Here is a 25,530-nt window from a genome sequence, read left to right as displayed (position 1 = left end):
CACCTTGGCAAACAAACTACAAATTAGTAACAATGGATGTCATATCACTATACTCGAACATCCAAAATGACATTGGTTTGAAAGCATGTAAACACTTCCTCTCAGAAAGAAACATTCAATTCTCTGATCATAATGTGATGTTATTACAAATGATACAGACATGTATGGAACAAAACACATTTATGTTCGGTGCGGAAATCTTTCGTCAAACAAAGGGGACAGCAATGGGATTTTCCTTTAGTCCATCATATGCCTGCTTAACGATGGGCCTATGGGAGCAGACTTGGGCTTGGAGCAGTGAACATGATGTCTATGTAAATAAAACCATAGCTTGGTTTAGATACATAGACGATCTATTCATAATTTGGGAAGGATCTGAAAAAGAATTTGCGGAATACTTTGAGATTTTAAACACATCTGAATTCAACTTAAAATTCACATACAATATCAGTGAAGAAAAAGTTGTCTTTCTGGATACTGAAATCTACATTTTGGGGAATATGATTCACACAACCTTACATCGTAAAGACACTGCAACGAATGCAGTTCTACATGCTGAATCGTTCCATCAAAAGAGCTTGATCAAGAACATCCCCTATGGGGAGTTTCTCAGAATTAGGAGAATATGCTCAAAAGAAGAAGAATGGTTAAATGATCGCAACCAAGCAATCACACGCTTCAAGAAAAGAAATTACAGCGAGAAAACAATCCAGGAGTCCTTAAAGAGAACCATGAGTATTAAGAGAACTGATCTGTTGAAAGAAAAAGTAAATGAGAAACAGGATGAAAACCAAATAAGATTCATAACTACTCACTCCACTGACAATCCACAATTGATCAAAATACTGCGCAAGAACTGGCATATTTTAAAAATGGATCAAACAACTTCAAGCATTGTGGGGGATCACCCCAACATTACATACAGACGGACAAAAAACCTTAAAGACCAATTGGTTCATAGTCACTTTTTGGGTCAAAAAAAACAGACAAATTGGTTAAAACCTATTGGCTTTTTCAAATGCACGTGCTGCAAGGTCTGTACCATTGCTCAAAACATGAAGGAAATTAAAATGGCCAACAAACGAATGTGGAAAATCCAACAATTGATTAACTGTAAAAGTCAATTTGTCGTTTACATCATTGAGTGTCCCTGTTCTCTCAAGTACGTGGGAAGCACCAAGTGCGAGTTAAAAAAACGTATACTGGAGCATGTGAGGGCCACGATAAACACCGACAGAAGTAATGCGGTGGCCAAGCACATGGAAAAAGAACATCATGGCAACTGGAAAGAACTTAAATTTTACGCTGTCGAAGCGGTGGGAATGCATCCCAGAGGAGGTGATCGTGAGAGAACTCTCAGGCAGAAAGAGTCGAAACACATTCTAAATTTCAGGACTCTGACTCCTCATGGGTTAAATCAGGATGAAGAACTCCATTATCATCTATAAATTTTCATTACTATAGATAAGGTCATAGAATGATAAGGACATGAACTTTGGCCTCCTGCATTTTAATATTTTAGGGTTTGATTGTTTTTCACAAATTTTGTTTTGTCAACATGGGGTGTCACTAGGCAGCAATTGAAATTGATAAATTAATTGAGGTTTGATTGTCATATAACTGCTTTATAAATATATACAAAAATGAGATTCAGGTCAGGCCCACTGGAGGGCCCTATATACAGCATTAGCAAATATATTATATGTCTTTGTTTCATATTGACCCACTGGAGGGTGAAATTATCGTAAGATCGTAACAGTCTATAAATAGAAGGAAAGGAACAATTAGTTACATGACTAAACTGTAGTCAACCTGATAAACCTTAATTGCAAATTGGTTGCACAAATGTCAATTTTGTCTATAAAATTTTGCAGATATATTGTCAGTTAAAAATGTATTAAAAATGTGGCAAATAGGGTTAGAAACTACGAAGACCACAATTCCTTGCTGCACTGAAACAGGATGTGATGTCACTTCACGTTTGTTTAGATGTATTTAAAAAAAGAAAAAAACCTTGTATCATTGGTAAATCTCGTGAACAAGCCTCAGGGGAGGTGAAACGCGTAGAGTCCTTTGTTTGAACTGGCACGCTGTGATTAAATGGATTAAATGGATTACAACTAAACTAAACTTTATTGGCTAAGTTTGGCTTCTGTCCGTGAGTGCGTGGGGAATCCCCTTGGGGAAACGAAGGCGAAATATATATATATGTATATTACCTACTGGCGGTCGCCAGTAGGTAGTTATAGTTAGGACCCTGTTTCCATAGGAAATCCGCGACATTCTATTTGGAATAACATTGGCGCCGGTCGACGAATCCTCGCGAAATTTTCAAAATAGGTGGGGCGCTACGCTCCGCTCCTACCCTGAAAGTCTCGGGGGGGATTCGTCAAGCAGGGGCCGAGAAAAAAGGGGGGTCCCAAAACGCGTTTTCCCCATGCATTTTTCCATAGGACCTTTAGACACAGCTACAGCCCGAACGGCTAAACAGAATTACTTGAAATTTGGCAGAGAGGTAGCCATAAGGTCAAGGAAGTGCCTTTTGCAGGTCTGGTGTAAATCTGTTCAGTATTTCCTGAGAAAATAGCATTTAAACGCATATATATATGTGGGCGGAGCCTAACCACACATCTCATCCTGAGATCTGATTGGCTGTCAGCACTTCATCCAAGAAGTGTTGGCAGCCATCTTGGGACCAATATACATGATAGCACCTCATTAAAAAGCATTGCAGTTAATAGAAGGTTTTAAGACTTTAGTTACATTATAAATCATTTGTTGATGGTACCATATTCATTTTAGGAATTGTGGTATGTTCTAAGGTGATTTCACCATGTGAAAAAGCCTTCTGCTGGGATATCATGATTGAGAGAAAAATATTTTCTCATGCTTTTACCACAGAGGTTTGGAAGGTGATCTATAGGCTAAACTGAGAGCTTATTTTCTGTAAATTCACATTATCTTTCTCAGTCATGTGAGAATGAAGTCTGACATTCTCAGTAAAACATGTACATCCAACAAGGGCAGAGACTGTCAGTTGATTCCTTTGTGTTCTACTGCAGCTTCCCAGAGTGTTCCAAAGAACTACTAGAGCGCTAACAGTCCTACTTATGATAAACGTATGGCACACCTGAAGCCATCTTGCTTGGATTAAAGTGGTAACTCTTAAAACATTTAATTTAAAAAGGAACACAATGAGGGGGTTCATTTTTCCATAAAAAGTATGATTAGTGCTGCAGAAAGAAAAATTAGGGCACATTTTGAGTGACTTCTCAAATCCTCTTCTATTTCATTAAAAAATTCTGACATGCAGACTGAAACATGCACTTTCAATACCAGCAGCAGTTTTCCCTGGTGAGCAGTAGCTTTACTACAGTGATCTAATGAGCAAAAAGAGTGCTAACATTCTGAATTTATGGCAAATGTGTGACACATCTGAATGCCTTCTTGATGGAATCAAAGTAAAAAACTGAAAGTATTTCCTACTGAGGAGACTGCAGTAAATGAGGAAATTAGGAAACTTCATAACAAATAAGTCTCCCAAGATGGCCACCAGAGACAAAAGAGCCCAAATGTAGCCCAAATATCACCCAGATGTAGCCCAAGTATAGCCCAATGACAGAATGTCCCAGAATGTTCTTAAAAACAACTAGAGCGCTTACTGTCTTCATTATGACAAAGGTATGGCACACCTGAAGCCATCTTGATTGGAATAAACTGGTAACACTTAAAACATTTAATTTAAAAAGGAACACAATGAGGAGGTTCATTTTGCCATAGAAATTATGATTAATACTGAAGAAAGAAAATGAGGGCACATTTTGAGTGACTTCTCAAATCCTCTTCAATTTCATTAAAAAATTCTGACATGCAGACTGAAACATGCACTTTTAATACCAGGAGCAGACTTCCATGGTGCAGTAGTTTTACTACAGTGATCTAATGAGCAACTAGAGTGCTAACATTCAGAATTTATGGCAAATGTGTGACATATCTGAATACCTTCATGATGGAATCAAAGTAAAAAACTGAAAGCATTTCCTACTGAGGAGACTGCAGTACATGAGGAAATTAGGAAACTTCATAACAAATAAATCTCCCAAGATGGCCACCGGAGACAAAAGAGCCCAAATGTAGCCCAAAATCACCCAGATGTAGCCCAAATATAGCCCAATGACAGAAGTGTGCAAAACACTTATTATTTTGTGTTTTTGCAGTGTTATATAGTGCAGACTTGTCAGGTATTGGAGTGCTTTACATGAGCATTGGTTACATCACACAAGAACAAATTCATTTTGGTTGTAGACATGGGGAGACTAAGTGATTTGACCAGAATCACAGAATGTCGAGCTGAAGCAGAAACTTCAACCTGGTTCCCCAGTTGCAAAGTCTGCAGTTCTGGAAGTAACACCACATCCTCTCCCCTAAGTGCAACATTTAATCAAGTGGTCAACTGGATAAAAAAACATAAAGATAACAAATAATTTAAAAGTGCTTTGTCGCTATTTGAAAACTCAGAAAATATGTCCTTATTTTAGTCTTTTAGAGCACTAACCATAATTTTGATGCCAATAAGACCCTCTCATATATGTAATTTCTAAAGGAAATGCTCTAGGTATTACAGTTTTGATTACATCAAGATGATGTCAGGCGTTCCACACTTTTGTAATAAATATAGAATGTTAGCAATCTAGTTGTTCATTAGGATACTGTTGAGAGGCAGAGGCCAGGGGCACGGACTCTGAAAATTGAAGGCAGGTAGGAGGGTGCAAAGGCAACAATTTAACCACACTGAGCAGGCAGGAAGGGCCGTGGAAGCACAACAGACTATGGAGGGCAGTGGAAAGGGGGGCAGGGGCAACAAACCAACAATACAGGACTTGCAAGAGAGGCTGTTGGAGGGAAGATCTATTACGGGTCAAGGAAGCTAGGGGCGGTCCCCAGATCCCCGGGAGCCACCACAGAACTGAGCAGGAGAGTGAGTCAGGGACAAAAGGGGCACCTTAATTTGAGCCGGGGTGCCTAGGAACGCTTGCTCCAAAAATGAAGAAAACAGACATATGAGACATGGAATTGGAGGCAGAATACAATGGCAGTTTAATGAGAAGATGCAACTTCAAAGAAACCGCAGAATAGAGACATAAAGTACAAAATACAGAATCCAGATAATCATACAGCTGTCATAATATTCTCTGTATCTCAATTAATGTACTGACAGAGAGAGAGAGAAAACACATCTATAAATGCATCATGAGAAACAAGTTACACCAAGGAAAATGTTACCTAGGAACACTCACGTTTACTCTTAGAGCAAGCATTCCTGCAATTACAATACAAAATCTTTTAAATGCAAAAGTAAAGAGAACAATGGTTAAACATAACATGACATTTCATATAGGTAAAATAGAATAAGATACTTCAAGCAAAGCAGAGCAAGACATTTTAAGCAAAGGAAGACAAGAGCTCCCAGCTCTTGGGGAAAACCTGCACTGCCTGTTAACCTACATACAGACGGCGAGGTAGTCCGTCGATATCTGTGGGTGCTCCCTTTTTATATCATTTTGTGGGCTCCTTTGCACGCTACATCTACCTACGTATGCTACCCAAAAGCTTCGTCTGCAGATTTTACCAGACATTTCGTCATTTACCCACTTAATGCTGACAATGGACTGGGTGAAAAGGTCAGTCTCTCAGGCCAATCGCTTATCGTAAGTTCCATAGAGCAAGCAGAAAATAATGGGTATTGTACGGGAATTCAATATATTCATGTATAAAATCTCCTCAGTTCTCCTAACTTGACGCTCTGCGGTTGCCACTTCCTTAAAAGCGGGAAACCTGCCCAGGAAGCAAGTACCAGTCCAGGATGCAGCCTACTGTATGTCGACAGCTTCAGGGGGATGTTGAACTTTGATACCGAGCACGGAGCACTCGGGTAGGGTGGGGGCTACTAGTTTGGATCAGAAGGCCTCGCAGACCTGCCTTCAGACTGCTAAACACTAAAATTGCAGAGCTATGGTCAATTTAACAAAGAGGCCTACATATTGAACAGAAGGGCCTACACAGGGGTTTTATGCTGGCTGAGTGGTAAGGATGTCTCAGGATAATTATATAGCAACACAGGACCCGCTGGTCAATTTAATACGGCCTACAAATGCAGCTGGCAGGGCAAGGACAAGGGTCTCATACTTCAGGTGTGGACAGAACGGGCCAGGGGCCCCCTGTGATACAAAATCTACCCTCCTTCAAGGCTGTGGAAATGTAATAGACCATTGTGGGCAGAAGGAAGAGGCAATGGTAGTACAACCATACATGCCAACAGACCCGATTCAGCCAGGAAACGTCCAATGTTTTTAAGCTCAAATGGGCTTTATTTGATCTGTCTCCTGTCTACAATATCCTCTTTTTCAATGTAACTCAAAGGGGAAAATCAATACCCCAGTTGTTTTTCAAAATCTCCCTCTTACCAAGTTCAAAATGTTCGCAAGTATGGTACATTGGATCAAGGAAGGAAATGGGATAGGGACATGGACTTGGATAACAGAGGACAGGAGGGACATGGAGAGGTGCACCAAACTGACCCTGCAGGGCAGGCATCAGGGTTTGCAGCAGCACAATACACCACACAGGGCATGCAGGACGGGAGTGCAGCACAACAATCCATTGAAAGCAAGAGGGAGGGGACAGGACCATGCACATGGACAACAGAGAACAGAGGGGCAAGAGGCAATGGTAGCTAGCTGACCATAATGGACAGACAGGAGAGAAAGCTGCAGCATAACAGACCATAAAGGGCAGGAGGGACGGATCAGGGGCATTACAATGGAACAGACAAGCCAGGAGGGAGGGAGTAGGGCTGGGGGCAAGGGGGCAGGGCAGGAGCAGCAAGATAGCCATGGAGGTCAGGCAGGATGGGCACTAGAAGCAAGACACACCATGAAGAGCAACAGTGAGACTGTGATGGCATACACACAGACCATGGAGGGAAGGTGGGAGGGGGTCAGGGGCAGCTAACTGACCACACAGGGAAGGTGGGAGGGGCCATGGCAGCACAGAAGACCATGCATGGCAAGTGGGAGGGTTAGTGGCAGCACAATGGCTATGATGGGCAAGAAGGAGGGTGGAGGGGCATGCACAAAGGACGATGGAGGATAGAAGGGAGGGTCAGGACCTGTGCACAGACAAGAAAGTTCAGGGGAAGGGACCTCACAACAGACCACACGGGGCAGGCAGGAGGAGCAGTTGCAGCACAACAGACCAGGGAGGGCAGAAGGGTGTGGCAGTACAATGGACCATGTAGGACAGGAGGAAGAGGATAGGGGCATGGCATGTGGACAGGCAGGGTGGAGGTGGCAGGGACAGGTTACAGTCATCTGACAATGCTAGGCAGGTGGGAGGGGAGTGGCAGCTCAACAGAACACTCAGAGTAGATAGGAGTGGCAGGTCCATGGGACATGGTGGGCAAAAAGGATGGAGCAGGGGCATGCACAAAGACATCGGAGGGCAGGGGGAAGGAGAATAGGGGCAGCAAGCTAAGCACAGAGTTTAAGCAGGAGGTCAATGATGGGGCATAGAATTGGGCAATGGAGGGCAGGAGGAGTGGACTGGTACATCATACTAAATTGAGGGCAGTGGCAGCACATCAGACCATGCATGGCAGGAGGGAGGAGGCTAGTCCATGGATTCACACAACAGAGGATAGGGAGGAAGGGGATGGGGCAGCAAGCTAACTGTTCAGAGAAGGCGGGTATTAGGAACTTTATTGTTTTTAAAACATTGTGTCTGTGCGAACTACTTAAAATATGAACAAGTATGCAGCATAATCTCACTTTTATTCGGGAAGAAGAGGACGTTTGTGACTGTGACTCCGGGCTCACTTGGCAGAAACACCACCTGACCCTCCACCCCCTATCGCAAAATGTAATGCCCGTGAAAAGGGTAGGTGAACACAGTGTTATATAGAACATAGTCCTGAGAGCACGATTGAAAATGAAAACTAGATATAGTGTATGGTATAAACTATGCACCAAAAAGTGTGATATAAGATGAACCGGGCGTGAAATATAATATGCAATACATTGTGCGCAATGACAGATTCATTGGAGAGCGCGAGATAGCACAGGCACTAGCGCGTGCTATGCGATATGCGCCTTGGAGTGTAATATGCATAGGGCAGTGTTGTGTAACCTAACTAGTCTCTAAAGTTGTAATATAAAATATGTGCTGGGGAGTGTAACGTTGCATATGCACTGTGACAAAGATATGGATCCCAGATTGTAATATGTATGGCATAGCACTGTGCGTTATAACATAGGCATCGAGAAAGGCACGTTAGATGGGGCAATATAACCCGTGCGAAGACAAGTGTGGCATGACATATTCACGGGGTGGTGTTACAGTGCACATGGGCTAGAGAGTGTCATAGCATATGCACTAGCTAGTGGAATACAACACAGAGGTGTGTGGCACTCGGCAGGCAATGGTGGGTGTAACACAGCATTGGGCTCTGTCAGGAGCACGCTGTGACTCTCAAGTGATGTTCGTCCCCTTTCCAGAGAGTAAAATAAAAAGTATTACACATCCGGCAGTGGATGTGTGTTTTATTAACCGTGAGGGGGGTTTCTTGCATAGTTTTGGTCGAATTTTTGTCGAATCCCCTTTGAATGGCTTGGTGTGCATGTGTATTAAATGTGCCCGTCAATAGCTACCCATGTTTGTATAAATAAACGACAAGGGTGTCTACCAGGATTAGGCACGGTAGGGCATCAGACATGTCAGAGCTTCACTAGTGGTGTAAATACATTCCACGTGGATTCATTGCATGCATAGTCGCCTTTTAATGAATATCACGCAAATCGTCATGGTGATAGGTACGTACGGTTTGTCCAGCATGTCCTAGGTGTGTCTATGAATATATATTTTTTAAAAATAATAAAAAACAGTGGCCGGCCCTGGGGATTGGGGTCAAAAAAATATAATTAGGAGACTGGCCCTGGGGGATGGGGTCATCAGGGCCAATAAATTAGAATAAGAAGGGGAACCAAACAGCCCCCCTTCTTAAAAAACTAAAATAAATAAAAGACTGGCATCGTGCCGGAGGCCATGCCCCCTCCGTGCAGCACTCTGCAAACGCGCCCCCAACAGGCATCTCCAGTATGCGCCAGGGAGCTGCGCTGCAGCCAGGTGTTCTGAGGCCAAGCCCCTTTTTACACCTCTCTGCAACGTAGCTCTGTGGCACTTACTGGAGGTACCTAGTGGTCTAGTTTGACCCTAGGGACCCTTAGGATTCAAGGGGACTTAATCTCTCAACTTAGAACAGCCACAGGGCGCGTTTACACAGTGGTGAAGGGAGGGGACGGGGCCTGAGGTGACGTGTGCAAACATGCACTATGGCACGTTTTAAATTGGGGATATAATTTCCCTTCAATACTGAGGGCCCCTGGGGGCTAACTAGCCCACCAAGTGCTTCCAGTAAGCGCCACTGAGCTGCATTGCAGAGAGGTGGTCCAGGCCGTGCCACTTTTTACACCTCTCTGCAACGCAGCTCGGTGGCACTTACTGGAGGTACCTAGTGGGCTAGTTGGACCCTAGGGACCCTCAGGATTCAAATGAACTTAATCTCCCAACTAAAAATGGACACAGGGCGTGTTTACACAGTGGTGAATGGAGGGGACGGGGCCTGAGTTAACGTGTGCAAAAACGCCCTGTGGCCTGTTTTAAGAGGTAGTTTTAATCCCCATGCCCTATTATATACTAGGGGCTTACAGAGGAGGTCATGCTAATCACAGGGGGACCCCAACGCATAATGTTCCCTAGTGTATGTAGGTGTTTTCACTGTATTCTAAGTGTCTTTTAACATAGCACTGGCTCTAGGACTGGTTAGTCAGACTCAGTTACCACCAGTATCCGTCTGAAAAAGTTGAGGGTACAGGATGATTTTGCAACAAGGCTTCTTTCTGCTCTTCTTTTTGTTCTTTCTGCACGTTATCCTTCTTCCTGCACTTATCTTCGTATTTGAGGACTTCTGTTGCTTCTTTCTGCACTTCTTTTGTTTCTTTCTGTGCATTTTTTCTTCTTTCTTCACATGTCCTATCTCTGTAGGCATAGTTAGAAATTAGCATTTAAAAAACCTTTGAAATTCACAGAAAAAACCATAGGTTTCAGGCACGTTATAGTTAGGAATTAGCATTTAAAAAACCTCAGAAATTCACTGAAAAAACCATAGGTTTCAGGGGTGTTAGTTAGCTGGACTTTTCACTTGTACAAAACCATTGAAATTCCCCCGTTATAGTTAGTTCAGCTAACTATAACTCGCGCGCCCGCAATGCACTGCTGATGACGTCACATATTACATCACTCATGACATGGTCAGTGACATCACTCATGACATCACTCATGACATCTCAAATGACATCACTGATGACATCACTGATGACATCATCCTTGTGATAGAGTGGCAGACCTCCTCTCACCCTAATATAACCTTTGATACACACATTCAAAAATAGAGAGTAAAATTTTCAAAACAATGGACATACCAATACCAGTTACAACAACCTCTTCAGTAATTCTAAGATCCACATACACATCCACTCATTCACCAACAGTCCTATACAGTCACTCATACATGTACTCACTCATCATATGTACTCATACACCTATACATCCTGTTACACAATGCCACTCATCCATAGAGTTACTCACACACATAGTCACTCATGCTAATAAAGAATCAAACATACATTTACTTGCATATACAGTTATACACACACCACCATACTTACTTCTACGGAAACTTACACATACTTAGTCTTTTAAACAATCACTTATAGAAACACATACTTATTCATACAGGAACTCTTTCAATCTCTCACTCTCACATATACTCACATATATACACCAATAGTCACATATACTAGTTTAAAACATATGTAGTTACTCATAAAGACACTATTGAGACAGTCATTCACTCACTAACACACCCATACACACACTCATCCACCCATACAGTCCTGCACACATGCTGTGTTCAACCCATACAAACAGTGAGTCACTCATTCATGCACCTATGCACTACGTAATACCCCCCACCGAACCATGCAGACACTCAGACTGATACTCAAAAAACCAACTAATAACCTATATAGACACCCATGTAGCTACTCACCAACCCATGCAGCCACTTATACACAAAGTGAGAGACTGATACAGATATTTACATATTTAAACATTACTCACTAAGCCATGTATTCACTATGATACACTTAATCAGTCAGTTACACAATCAATTTTTCAAAAACAAATCATCCATTTAGACACTTATATACCCATTTATTCTTCCATCGACCTTGAGATATACATATATAAAACATATTTAATTTTCAGAAAAACACACATTCACTGGATGATGTCATCAGTGATGTCATCAGTGATGTCATTTGAGATGTCATCAGTGATGTCATGAGTGATGTCACTGACCATGTCATGAGTGATGTAATATGTGACGTCATCAGCAGTGCATTGCGGGCGCGCGAGTTATAGTTAGCTGAACTAACTATAACGGGGGAATTTCAATGGTTTTGTACAAGTGAAAAGTCCAGCTAACTATAACACCCCTGAAACCTATGGTTTTTTCAGTGAATTTCTGAGGTTTTTTAAATGCTAATTCCTAACTATAACGTGCCTGAAACCTATGGTTTTTTCTGTGAATATATATATATATCCTTCCAAAGATGCCCCAGATCTTAGAAACGCCACTCCACCAGGGATGATTTTCACAAATCTTTATTCGCAGAGCAACAGTCACAGCCCCAACTGGTGTCTTGTCCCTACGCGTTTCAGTGCACCTGCACCTTAATCATGGGAGAGGGAGACAGGTAAAATCTGGATTGGAACATCACGCCATTGTCCCACTTAGCATTCACTCTCCAGTGAGTGGTATGCTGGGAAGTGAAGTCCATGCTTATTCCTTCCGGTAGGTTCCGTGATTTTTACCTCGTTATTTTAACTCCCGATTGTTTACAGTGTTCCAAGCCCTCCAGTGGGCTTCAGGGCTGATTTTGTGGCTCAAATTGCAATCCCTCGTGCTGGCAGGCTGTGAAGATTCGCAGCCTCGCAGGTCTGTTCCTATTTTACAGCGGTGCGTTTCCCACGGCTTGGAGCTTGCCGTGTGTATTCATCCTTCCAAAGCCTGCCAGCACGAGGGATTGCAATTTGAGCCACAAAATCAGCCCTGAAGCCCACTGGAGGGCTTGGAACACTGTAAACAATCGGGAGTTAAAATAACGAGGTAAAAATCACGGAACCTTCCGGAAGGAATAAGCATGGACTTCACTTCCCAGCATACCACTCACTGGAGAGTGAATGCTAAGTGGGACAATGGCGTGATGTTCCAATCCAGATTTTACCTGTCTCCCTCTCCCATGATTAAGGTGCAGGTGCACTGAAACGCGTAGGGACAAGACACCAGTTGGGGCTGTGACTGTTGCTCTGCGAATAAAGATTTGTGAAAATCATCCCTGGTGGAGTGGCGTTTCTAAGATCTGGGGCATCTTTGGAAGGATGAATACACACGGCAAGCTCCAAGCCGTGGGAAACGCACCGCTGTAAAATAGGAACAGACCTGCGAGGCTGCGAATCTTCACAGCCTGCCAGCACGAGGGATTGCAATTTGAGCCACAAAATCAGCCCTGAAGCCCACTGGAGGGCTTGGAACACTGTAAACAATCGGGAGTTAAAATAACGAGGTAAAAATCACGGAACCTACCGGAAGGAATAAGCATGGACTTCACTTCCCAGCATACCACTCACTGGAGAGTGAATGCTAAGTGGGACAATGGCGTGATGTTCCAATCCAGATTTTACCTGTCTCCCTCTCCCATGATTAAGGTGCAGGTGCACTGAAACGCGTAGGGACAAGACACCAGTTGGGGCTGTGACTGTTGCTCTGCGAATAAAGATTTGTGAAAATCATCCCTGGTGGAGTGGCGTTTCTAAGATCTGGGGCATCTTTGGAAGGATGAATACACACGGCAAGCTCCAAGCCGTGGGAAACGCACCGCTGTAAAATAGGAACAGACCTGCGAGGCTGCGAATCTTCACAGCCTGCCAGCACGAGGGATTGCAATTTGAGCCACAAAATCAGCCCTGAAGCCCACTGGAGGGCTTGGAACACTGTAAACAATCGGGAGTTAAAATAACGAGGTAAAAATCACGGAACCTACCGGAAGGAATAAGCATGGACTTCACTTCCCAGCATACCACTCACTGGAGAGTGAATGCTAAGTGGGACAATGGCGTGATGTTCCAATCCAGATTTTACCTGTCTCCCTCTCCCATGATTAAGGTGCAGGTGCACTGAAACGCGTAGGGACAAGACACCAGTTGGGGCTGTGACTGTTGCTCTGCGAATAAAGATTTGTGAAAATCATCCCTGGTGGAGTGGCGTTTCTAAGATCTGGGGCATCTTTGGAAGGATGAATACACACGGCAAGCTCCAAGCCGTGGGAAACGCACCGCTGTAAAATAGGAACAGACCTGCGAGGCTGCGAATCTTCACAGCCTGCCAGCACGAGGGATTGCAGTTTGAGCCACAAAATCAGCCCTGAAGCCCACTGGAGGGCTTGGAACACTGTAAACAATCGGGAGTTAAAATAACGAGGTAAAAATCACGGAACCTACCGGAAGGAATAAGCATGGACTTCACTTCCCAGCATACCACTCACTGGAGAGTGAATGCTAAGTGGGACAATGGCGTGATGTTCCAATCCAGATTTTACCTGTCTCCCTCTCCCATGATTAAGGTGCAGGTGCACTGAAACGCGTAGGGACAAGACACCAGTTGGGGCTGTGACTGTTGCTCTGCGAATAAAGATTTGTGAAAATCATCCCTGGTGGAGTGGCGTTTCTAAGATCTGGGGCATCTTTGGAAGGATGAATACACACGGCAAGCTCCAAGCCGTGGGAAACGCACCGCTGTAAAATAGGAACAGACCTGCGAGGCTGCGAATCTTCACAGCCTGCCAGCACGAGGGATTGCAATTTGAGCCACAAAATCAGCCCTGAAGCCCACTGGAGGGCTTGGAACACTGTAAACAATCGGGAGTTAAAATAACGAGGTAAAAATCACGGAACCTACCGGAAGGAATAAGCATGGACTTCACTTCCCAGCATACCACTCACTGGAGAGTGAATGCTAAGTGGGACAATGGCGTGATGTTCCAATCCAGATTTTACCTGTCTCCCTCTCCCATGATTAAGGTGCAGGTGCACTGAAACGCGTAGGGACAAGACACCAGTTGGGGCTGTGACTGTTGCTCTGCGAATAAAGATTTGTGAAAATCATCCCTGGTGGAGTGGCGTTTCTAAGATCTGGGGCATCTTTGGAAGGATGAATACACACGGCAAGCTCCAAGCCGTGGGAAACGCACCGCTGTAAAATAGGAACAGACCTGCGAGGCTGCGAATCTTCACAGCCTGCCAGCACGAGGGATTGCAATTTGAGCCACAAAATCAGCCCTGAAGCCCACTGGAGGGCTTGGAACACTGTAAACAATCGGGAGTTAAAATAACGAGGTAAAAATCACGGAACCTACCGGAAGGAATAAGCATGGACTTCACTTCCCAGCATACCACTCACTGGAAAGTGAATGCTAAGTGGGACAATGGCGTGATGTTCCAATCCAGATTTTACCTGTCTCCCTCTCCCATGATTAAGGTGCAGGTGCACTGAAACGCGTAGGGACAAGACACCAGTTGGGGCTGTGACTGTTGCTCTGCGAATAAAGATTTGTGAAAATCATCCCTGGTGGAGTGGCGTTTCTAAGATCTGGGGCATCTTTGGAAGGATGAATACACACGGCAAGCTCCAAGCCGTGGGAAACGCACCGCTGTAAAATAGGAACAGACCTGCGAGGCTGCGAATCTTCACAGCCTGCCAGCACGAGGGATTGCAATTTGAGCCACAAAATCAGCCCTGAAGCCCACTGGAGGGCTTGGAACACTGTAAACAATCGGGAGTTAAAATAACGAGGTAAAAATCACGGAACCTACCGGAAGGAATAAGCATGGACTTCACTTCCCAGCATACCACTCACTGGAGAGTGAATGCTAAGTGGGACAATGGCGTGATGTTCCAATCCAGATTTTACCTGTCTCCCTCTCCCATGATTAAGGTGCAGGTGCACTGAAACGCGTAGGGACAAGACACCAGTTGGGGCTGTGACTGTTGCTCTGCGAATAAAGATTTGTGAAAATCATCCCTGGTGGAGTGGCGTTTCTAAGATCTGGGGCATCTTTGGAAGGATGAATACACACGGCAAGCTCCAAGCCGTGGGAAACGCACCGCTGTAAAATAGGAACAGACCTGCGAGGCTGCGAATCTTCACAGCCTGCCAGCACGAGGGATTGCAATTTGAGCCACAAAATCAGCCCTGAAGCCCACTGGAGGGCTTGGAACACTGTAAACAATCGGGAGTTAAAATAACGAGGTAAAAATCACGGAACCTACCGGAAGGAATAAGCATGGACTTCACTTTCCAGCATACCACTCACTGGAGAGTGAATGCTAAGTGGGACAATGGCGTGATGTTCCAATCCAGATTTTACCTGTCTCCCTCTCCCATGATTAAGGTGCAGGTGCACTGAAACGCGTAGGGACAAGACACCAGTTGGGGCTGTGACTGTTGCTCTGCGAATAAAGATTTGTGAAAATCATCCCTGGTGGAGTGGCGTTTCTAAGATCTGGGGCATCTTTGGAAGGATGAATACACACGGCAAGCTCCAAGCCGTGGGAAACGCACCGCTGTAAAATAGGAACAGACCTGCGAGGCTGCGAATCTTCACAGCCTGCCAGCACGAGGGATTGCAATTTGAGCCACAAAATCAGCCCTGAAGCCCACTGGAGGGCTTGGAACACTGTAAACAATCGGGAGTTAAAATAACGAGGTAAAAATCACGGAACCTACCGGAAGGAATAAGCATGGACTTCACTTCCCAGCATACCACTCACTGGAGAGTGAATGCTAAGTGGGACAATGGCGTGATGTTCCAATCCAGATTTTACCTGTCTCCCTCTCCCATGATTAAGGTGCAGGTGCACTGAAACGCGTAGGGACAAGACACCAGTTGGGGCTGTGACTGTTGCTCTGCGAATAAAGATTTGTGAAAATCATCCCTGGTGGAGTGGCGTTTCTAAGATCTGGGGCATCTTTGGAAGGATGAATACACACGGCAAGCTCCAAGCCGTGGGAAACGCACCGCTGTAAAATAGGAACAGACCTGCGAGGCTGCGAATCTTCACAGCCTGCCAGCACGAGGGATTGCAATTTGAGCCACAAAATCAGCCCTGAAGCCCACTGGAGGGCTTGGAACACTGTAAACAATCGGGAGTTAAAATAACGAGGTAAAAATCACGGAACCTACCGGAAGGAATAAGCATGGACTTCACTTCCCAGCATACCACTCACTGGAGAGTGAATGCTAAGTGGGACAATGGCGTGATGTTCCAATCCAGATTTTACCTGTCTCCCTCTCCCATGATTAAGGTGCAGGTGCACTGAAACGCGTAGGGACAAGACACCAGTTGGGGCTGTGACTGTTGCTCTGCGAATAAAGATTTGTGAAAATCATCCCTGGTGGAGTGGCGTTTCTAAGATCTGGGGCATCTTTGGAAGGATGAATACACACGGCAAGCTCCAAGCCGTGGGAAACGCACCGCTGTAAAATAGGAACAGACCTGCGAGGCTGCGAATCTTCACAGCCTGCCAGCACGAGGGATTGCAATTTGAGCCACAAAATCAGCCCTGAAGCCCACTGGAGGGCTTGGAACACTGTAAACAATCGGGAGTTAAAATAACGAGGTAAAAATCACGGAACCTACCGGAAGGAATAAGCATGGACTTCACTTCCCAGCATACCACTCACTGGAGAGTGAATGCTAAGTGGGACAATGGCGTGATGTTCCAATCCAGATTTTACCTGTCTCCCTCTCCCATGATTAAGGTGCAGGTGCACTGAAACGCGTAGGGACAAGACACCAGTTGGGGCTGTGACTGTTGCTCTGCGAATAAAGATTTGTGAAAATCATCCCTGGTGGAGTGGCGTTTCTAAGATCTGGGGCATCTTTGGAAGGATGAATACACACGGCAAGCTCCAAGCCGTGGGAAACGCACCGCTGTAAAATAGGAACAGACCTGCGAGGCTGCGAATCTTCACAGCCTGCCAGCACGAGGGATTGCAATTTGAGCCACAAAATCAGCCCTGAAGCCCACTGGAGGGCTTGGAACACTGTAAACAATCGGGAGTTAAAATAACGAGGTAAAAATCACGGAACCTACCGGAAGGAATAAGCATGGACTTCACTTCCCAGCATACCACTCACTGGAAAGTGAATGCTAAGTGGGACAATGGCGTGATGTTCCAATCCAGATTTTACCTGTCTCCCTCTCCCATGATTAAGGTGCAGGTGCACTGAAACGCGTAGGGACAAGACACCAGTTGGGGCTGTGACTGTTGCTCTGCGAATAAAGATTTGTGAAAATCATCCCTGGTGGAGTGGCGTTTCTAAGATCTGGGGCATCTTTGGAAGGATGAATACACACGGCAAGCTCCAAGCCGTGGGAAACGCACCGCTGTAAAATAGGAACAGACCTGCGAGGCTGCGAATCTTCACAGCCTGCCAGCACGAGGGATTGCAATTTGAGCCACAAAATCAGCCCTGAAGCCCACTGGAGGGCTTGGAACACTGTAAACAATCGGGAGTTAAAATAACGAGGTAAAAATCACGGAACCTACCGGAAGGAATAAGCATGGACTTCACTTCCCAGCATACCACTCACTGGAGAGTGAATGCTAAGTGGGACAATGGCGTGATGTTCCAATCCAGATTTTACCTGTCTCCCTCTCCCATGATTAAGGTGCAGGTGCACTGAAACGCGTAGGGACAAGACACCAGTTGGGGCTGTGACTGTTGCTCTGCGAATAAAGATTTGTGAAAATCATCCCTGGTGGAGTGGCGTTTCTAAGATCTGGGGCATCTTTGGAAGGATGAATACACACGGCAAGCTCCAAGCCGTGGGAAACGCACCGCTGTAAAATAGGAACAGACCTGCGAGGCTGCGAATCTTCACAGCCTGCCAGCACGAGGGATTGCAATTTGAGCCACAAAATCAGCCCTGAAGCCCACTGGAGGGCTTGGAACACTGTAAACAATCGGGAGTTAAAATAACGAGGTAAAAATCACGGAACCTACCGGAAGGAATAAGCATGGACTTCACTTCCCAGCATACCACTCACTGGAGAGTGAATGCTAAGTGGGACAATGGCGTGATGTTCCAATCCAGATTTTACCTGTCTCCCTCTCCCATGATTAAGGTGCAGGTGCACTGAAACGCGTAGGGACAAGACACCAGTTGGGGCTGTGACTGTTGCTCTGCGAATAAAGATTTGTGAAAATCATCCCTGGTGGAGTGGCGTTTCTAAGATCTGGGGCATCTTTGGAAGGATGAATACACACGGCAAGCTCCAAGCCGTGGGAAACGCACCGCTGTAAAATAGGAACAGACCTGCGAGGCTGCGAATCTTCACAGCCTGCCAGCACGAGGGATTGCAATTTGAGCCACAAAATCAGCCCTGAAGCCCACTGGAGGGCTTGGAACACTGTAAACAATCGGGAGTTAAAATAACGAGGTAAAAATCACGGAACCTACCGGAAGGAATAAGCATGGACTTCACTTCCCAGCATACCACTCACTGGAGAGTGAATGCTAAGTGGGACAATGGCGTGATGTTCCAATCCAGATTTTACCTGTCTCCCTCTCCCATGATTAAGGTGCAGGTGCACTGAAACGCGTAGGGACAAGACACCAGTTGGGGCTGTGACTGTTGCTCTGCGAATAAAGATTTGTGAAAATCATCCCTGGTGGAGTGGCGTTTCTAAGATCTGGGGCATCTTTGGAAGGATGAATACACACGGCAAGCTCCAAGCCGTGGGAAACGCACCGCTGTAAAATAGGAACAGACCTGCGAGGCTGCGAATCTTCACAGCCTGCCAGCACGAGGGATTGCAATTTGAGCCACAAAATCAGCCCTGAAGCCCACTGGAGGGCTTGGAACACTGTAAACAATCGGGAGTTAAAATAACGAGGTAAAAATCACGGAACCTACCGGAAGGAATAAGCATGGACTTCACTTCCCAGCATACCACTCACTGGAGAGTGAATGCTAAGTGGGACAATGGCGTGATGTTCCAATCCAGATTTTACCTGTCTCCCTCTCCCATGATTAAGGTGCAGGTGCACTGAAACGCGTAGGGACAAGACACCAGTTGGGGCTGTGACTGTTGCTCTGCGAATAAAGATTTGTGAAAATCATCCCTGGTGGAGTGGCGTTTCTAAGATCTGGGGCATCTTTGGAAGGATGAATACACACGGCAAGCTCCAAGCCGTGGGAAACGCACCGCTGTAAAATAGGAACAGACCTGCGAGGCTGCGAATCTTCACAGCCTGCCAGCACGAGGGATTGCAATTTGAGCCACAAAATCAGCCCTGAAGCCCACTGGAGGGCTTGGAACACTGTAAACAATCGGGAGTTAAAATAACGAGGTAAAAATCACGGAACCTACCGGAAGGAATAAGCATGGACTTCACTTCCCAGCATACCACTCACTGGAGAGTGAATGCTAAGTGGGACAATGGCGTGATGTTCCAATCCAGATTTTACCTGTCTCCCTCTCCCATGATTAAGGTGCAGGTGCACTGAAACGCGTAGGGACAAGACACCAGTTGGGGCTGTGACTGTTGCTCTGCGAATAAAGATTTGTGAAAATCATCCCTGGTGGAGTGGCGTTTCTAAGATCTGGGGCATCTTTGGAAGGATATATATATATATATATATATATATATATATATACATATATATATATATATATATATATATATATATATATATATATATATATATATATATATATATATATATATATATATATATATATATATATATATTACCTACTGGCGGTCGCCAGTAGGTAGTTATAGTTAGGACCGTGTTTCCATAGGAAATCCGCAACATTCTATTTGGAATAACTTTGGCGCCGGTTGACGAATCCTCGCGAATTTTTCAACACTAATGGGGCACTACGCTCCGCTCCTAGCCTGAAAGTCTCGGGGGGATTCGTCAAGCGGGGGCTGAGAAAAAAGGGGGTCCCAAAACGCGTTTTCCCCATGCATTTTTCCATAGGACCTTTAGTCCGAGCTACAGCCCGAACGGCTGAACAGAATTACTTGTTATTTGGCAGAGAATTAGTCCTCAGGTCAAGGATGTGCCTTTTGTAGGTCTGGTGTAAATCTGTTCAGTAGTTCCTGAGAAAATAGCATTTAAATCAATATATATATCTGTAAGCGCGCTCCGTGCGCTTACGGTAAGCTTACCGTACGCGAGCTCAAATCTGATTGGTTGTCACATGACTGTAAACATTCGAATCGGACGAAATCAGGAAGTGTCGGCCGTCATTTCGTGTGTTTCACACAGAAAAAAAAGGGAGATAACGTGAAAAGGGGGCAAGGAAGAGAGTTACAGACCCCCTAACATTTGAAAGGGGGTCAAAGAAGGACACAAAAGTACGAAAAATAAATTTTTTAATTTTTAAAAAAAATCGCGGAGTACGCATACGGTAAGCTTACCGTACGCGTACGGTAAAAAAAAAAAAAAAGAAATAAAATTCAGATTTAAGTGTTTAGATATTAGGGGGCTCTAAAAAGAGCTGTTGTGTTTATGAAGTGATTGTTTAGTGGTACCTACAAGTAAGTATCGATGCAGAGTCTAAGGTTCAAGAGGAAGACTCTGTTCCCTTCATCAGTGAAGTGTACACCATCTCCTCTATAAATGTCTTGCATGTTGTAACGCAAGTTGTTGTGGTAAATGGAACCCATACCATAGTCTCGGAGGAAAGCAGAAACAGATTTGTTGACGTGCTTTCTTGCTTTGTCAATCTGTGGACAAAATTGATTGGACCAGTTCCATTTTTGCCTTTGGCATATGTTAGAATATACAAAGGCAGATTGAGGAAAAAGCTACATCAATTGCACAAAGGTGTCCTTCATAAGCATTTCCAGACCTACCCCAGTCAAAGTGCCTAGGTCATTGCCACCACAGTGCACAATTATGAGGTCAGGGTGTTGGATTTGCATGAAGGATTTCACCATTGGCATCAATTGGTGCCACTTTAACCCTCTCTCACCAATCCATTTAATGTCTACATTTGGCAAAGCAAGGTCTCTCACCATACCTGTTTTCTCTGCATACTTTTCACTCCAGAAGACATAGCTGTGCCCTACAATCCACACTGTGAACATCTTTCAAGGAGATCTGGATGCACTCAGGAGGTGTATTTCAGTAGAATGGGAAAAAGAAATGAAAGACAGTTTGGAAATGGAGGCATACATATTTTTTTAAATTAAAAAGAACTCATTGGCTGTTTCATACCATTCTACACTAAAAACTAGGCTGTATGTGTAAATTTATAGAAGCATGTTTTGTATTGGTACAGAAAAATGTGTTACCAAAGAACATTACTATGGATTTGCTGTTAGGTTAGAAAAGTCAAGCACTCTTGCTGTTTGGAAATGAAACATTGTGTGGTGAAATTCTGACCTGACTCCACACAGCAGTGTTCCATGAGCTGTTGCTATGGTAGCAGGCAGAAGTCAAGTTGGGGGAAGGGTACTTTTGGAAAAGGGTTGGTTTTCAACCAATAGAAATGTGTGATTACATTTGAAAAAAAGGGGGAAGCACTGAGATTTTAAATTAACATGTATATGTGTGGAAAAAGAGAGGGAAACATTGCCATTATCTGGTTCTGCTGAGAGGAGAGAGGTGTACAGAACAGAGATCCTGGCTCTGATAATCTCCTCTTTGAGTCCCACATTTCTTTCACAACTACCTAATTTTAAAGGTGAGTTATGAGTTTGAGAGGGGGTGTTTGTGGTTAATTTAGATATAAAAAAAAGAATTGTGATTATTTGTTTAAAGTTGTGATTTACATTTTCTGTTTTGGGAGATATTTAACTGTTTTGAATATGTAAAATATTATGGTGTATGTTTTCACCATAAGTTAATGTGTACTGGTAACAATGAGGAATACTGTTTTGTGCCTACCATCAAACCATGAGTCTGTGTGCAGAGAAGAATTATTGACAGAGATTTAATTTGTGTTGGTGTTGAAAAGTAAGACTTGCAGTTGAAAGAAAAGGACAGCTTCTTTTTAATTGTGATGGTAAGCATTTAGCAGAAATCACTTTGAAAGAAAAGAGAGGAAAATGGCAGTACATTTGAAAAAAGCATTAGTTCTGTAAGAATTGATAACCCAGGAAAGGGGCAGCCTGTGTTTTGTGCCTACCAACACATGAGTCTGTGTGCACACAGGAATTGTGGGCAGAGATTTAATTTGTGAAGATGTTGTTCAGTAAGAAATGCAGTCCCAGGAAAGGGGCAGCCTGTGTTATGTGCCTAAAATAATGGCAGGACCTTGTAATGTGGTAATTGTTTTTTAGTGTTTTAAAAAAAAAAAAAAAAGTTTTAAAGAAAAAATTAAAAAAAGATGAAAGGTAAGGTTGGCTCTTAAAAGAGCCGTTGTGTTCATGCAGGGACAGAGGAAAGGAAGAATGGGAATATTAGCTGGTAGGACAAATGTGCTGGTCTATTCTGTTGTTAATTAGGGGAACACTGGTCTCCCCATGAACAATTAGACCATAGCAATTTGAGCACCGCATTGTAACCCTCGCAAATCGATGGTTAGTTTCCAGAGGACCAGAAAAAGGTGAATCTCCCCCCACAGATGAAGGGCTCAGCTGAGCTGCCGAATATGGACTCGGCTGAGCTGCTGTGGATGTGCTCGGTCGACTTACTGAAGGGTTTCCTCCAGTATGTCGAGCATGTGTCCTAGGGTGTACATCCTCAAGGTGTCTTAACATAGTGTGATTCCCGAAGGAATACTTCTTGTTAGGATTACCTCTAGAAAGTACACGCTGGCAAAGCTTGCAAGTCACTAAAGCAGCATTTACTTTTTTCTGGCCCTCAGGAAACGTAAAATACTCCCATATAAAAGAGCTCTTCTGTTTCCTCCTTCTCTGCCTGATGGTGGTGCTGCTAGCCTCACTCTCAGAAGAGGATTGCTGGTCTGCCATCGTATCCCAAAGACAACTCAGCTCCTTCTCCTAAGGGATCACAAGCAGAAATGAGGGGAATGGGTGTGGTGTAGGAGAGTTCTAGAACTGAAAGTACTTTAAACCAATCAAAAGTGTTGTTTCTTGATCACATGACCCACCGTGCACGTACGTTACGCTTACGGAGCGCTTACGGAGCGCTTACGGTAAAAGTACGCATGCGCGTATAAAAGGCACGCGCACGCGCGCATGCGCATAACAGGCACGCCCCAACACTTTCACGTAACGTGCGCGTGTAACGTATGCGCTTACGCGCCGCGTATGCAGTACGCACGTCTACGTAAATTGCGTAACCATACGCAAAAAGAGTAGAAATATTACGTACATTACGCAAAACGTACGCTTACCGTAAGCTTACCGTATGCGCACGTAAAAAAAAAAAAAAAAAAATTGGGAAAAAAAGAATCACTATGTTATACTAATATATCTTACCTGTTTGGTAAAAAAAAATGTGAAAAAATAATATATTGCAGAATTTTTAAAATTTAAGCATAGTGTTTAAAGAGAATATAACGTAAAAATAAAAAGATGTAAAAAACCTTGCAAAAAAAAAAAAAAAAAATCACACGTTTAATATAAGAATTTGTATTTAAAAAGCATGCGAAATCACTGAAAAAACCATGGGTTTCACACACGTTATAGGTAAGAATTAGCATTTAAAAAACCATACCAATTCACTGAAAAAAACATCGGTTTCTCACACGTTATAGTTAGGAATTGGCATTTAAAAAACCTTGCAAATTTATTGAAAAAACCATGGGTTTCACACACGTTATAGTTAGGAATTAGCATTTAAAAAACCTTGCAAATTCAGTGAAAAAACCATAGGTTTCACACACGTTATAGTTAGCTGGACATTTCACTCGTAAAAAACCAATGAAATTCCCCCGTTATAGTTAGTTAAGCTAACTATAACTCGCGCACCCGCAATCCACTGCTGATGACGTCACATATTACATCACTCATGACATGGTCAGTGACATCACTCATGACATCACTGATGACATCTCAAATGACATCACTGATGACATCATCCTTGTGACAGAGTGGCAGACCTCCTCTCACCCTAATATAACCTTCGAAACACACATTCAAAAATAGAGACTAACATTTTCAAAAAAATGGACATACCAATACCAGTTACAACAACCTCTTGAGTAATTCTAAGATCCACATACACATCCACTCATTCACCAACAGTCCTGTATAGTCACTCATACATGTACTCACTCATCATAAGTACTCATACACCTATACATCCTGCTACACAACGCCACTCATCCATAGAGTTACTGACACACATACTCACTCATGAAAATAAAGAATCAAACATAGATTTATTTGCATATACAGTTATACACCCACCACCACACTTACTTCTACGGAAACTTACACATACTTAGGGGCAGATTTATGACGACTGGCGCATCCCTGCATATCAGCAGGGATGCGCCAGTTATTATGCGCCACAGCTGCGCCACCATGGATGCGCCGCATTTATAATGCGGCGCACCATAGGGCAAAAACGGCACAGATGCGTGACGCATCTGTGCCGAAAAGTGGCGCATTGCTGGAGTTGCGTCGCAAGCGCGACGCAGCTCCAGCAATGATCTGGGGGGCCCTATCTCTACAATGCTGCGTCAATCCTTACGCCTGCTTCAAGCAGGCGCAGGGTTTTGACGCAGCATGGGCCTAAAAGTGACTGAGTGAAATCTTGTAGATTTCACTCAGCCACTTTTAGGAGGCGTTCCTGCGCCGGAACGCCCCCACCTGCCCTGGAACGCCTACATGTGGCGCAGGGCTTTACAACGTGACGCATCTGGGAGATGCGTCACGTTTGTAAATACCCCGCACCATGGCGCAGGATTTGCGCCGCTGCTGCGTCACAAAAGTGACGCAACGGCGGCGCAAAAGTGCCGCAAGTGCAACATAAATCTGCCCCAGCGTCTTTTAAACAATCACTTATAGAAACACATACTTATTCATACAGGAACTCTTTCAATCTCTCACTCTCACATATACTCACTTATATACACCAATAGTCACATATACTAGTTTAAAACATATGTAGTTACTGATAAAGACACTATTGAGACAGTCATTCACTCACTAACACACCCATACACACACTCATCCACCCATACAGTCCTGCACACATGCTGTCTTCAACACATACAAACAGTGAGTCACTCATTCATGCACCTATGCACTACGTAATACCCCCCACCGAACCATGCAGACACTCAGACTGATACTCAAAAAACCACCTAATATCCTATATAAACACCCATGTAGCTACTCACCAACCCAT

The sequence above is a fragment of the Triturus cristatus genome, chromosome 7, assembly GCF_964204655.1.
Source record: "Triturus cristatus chromosome 7, aTriCri1.1, whole genome shotgun sequence".
NCBI lineage: Eukaryota > Metazoa > Chordata > Amphibia > Caudata > Salamandridae > Triturus > Triturus cristatus.
Note: the sequence above shows the minus strand (reverse complement) of the source record.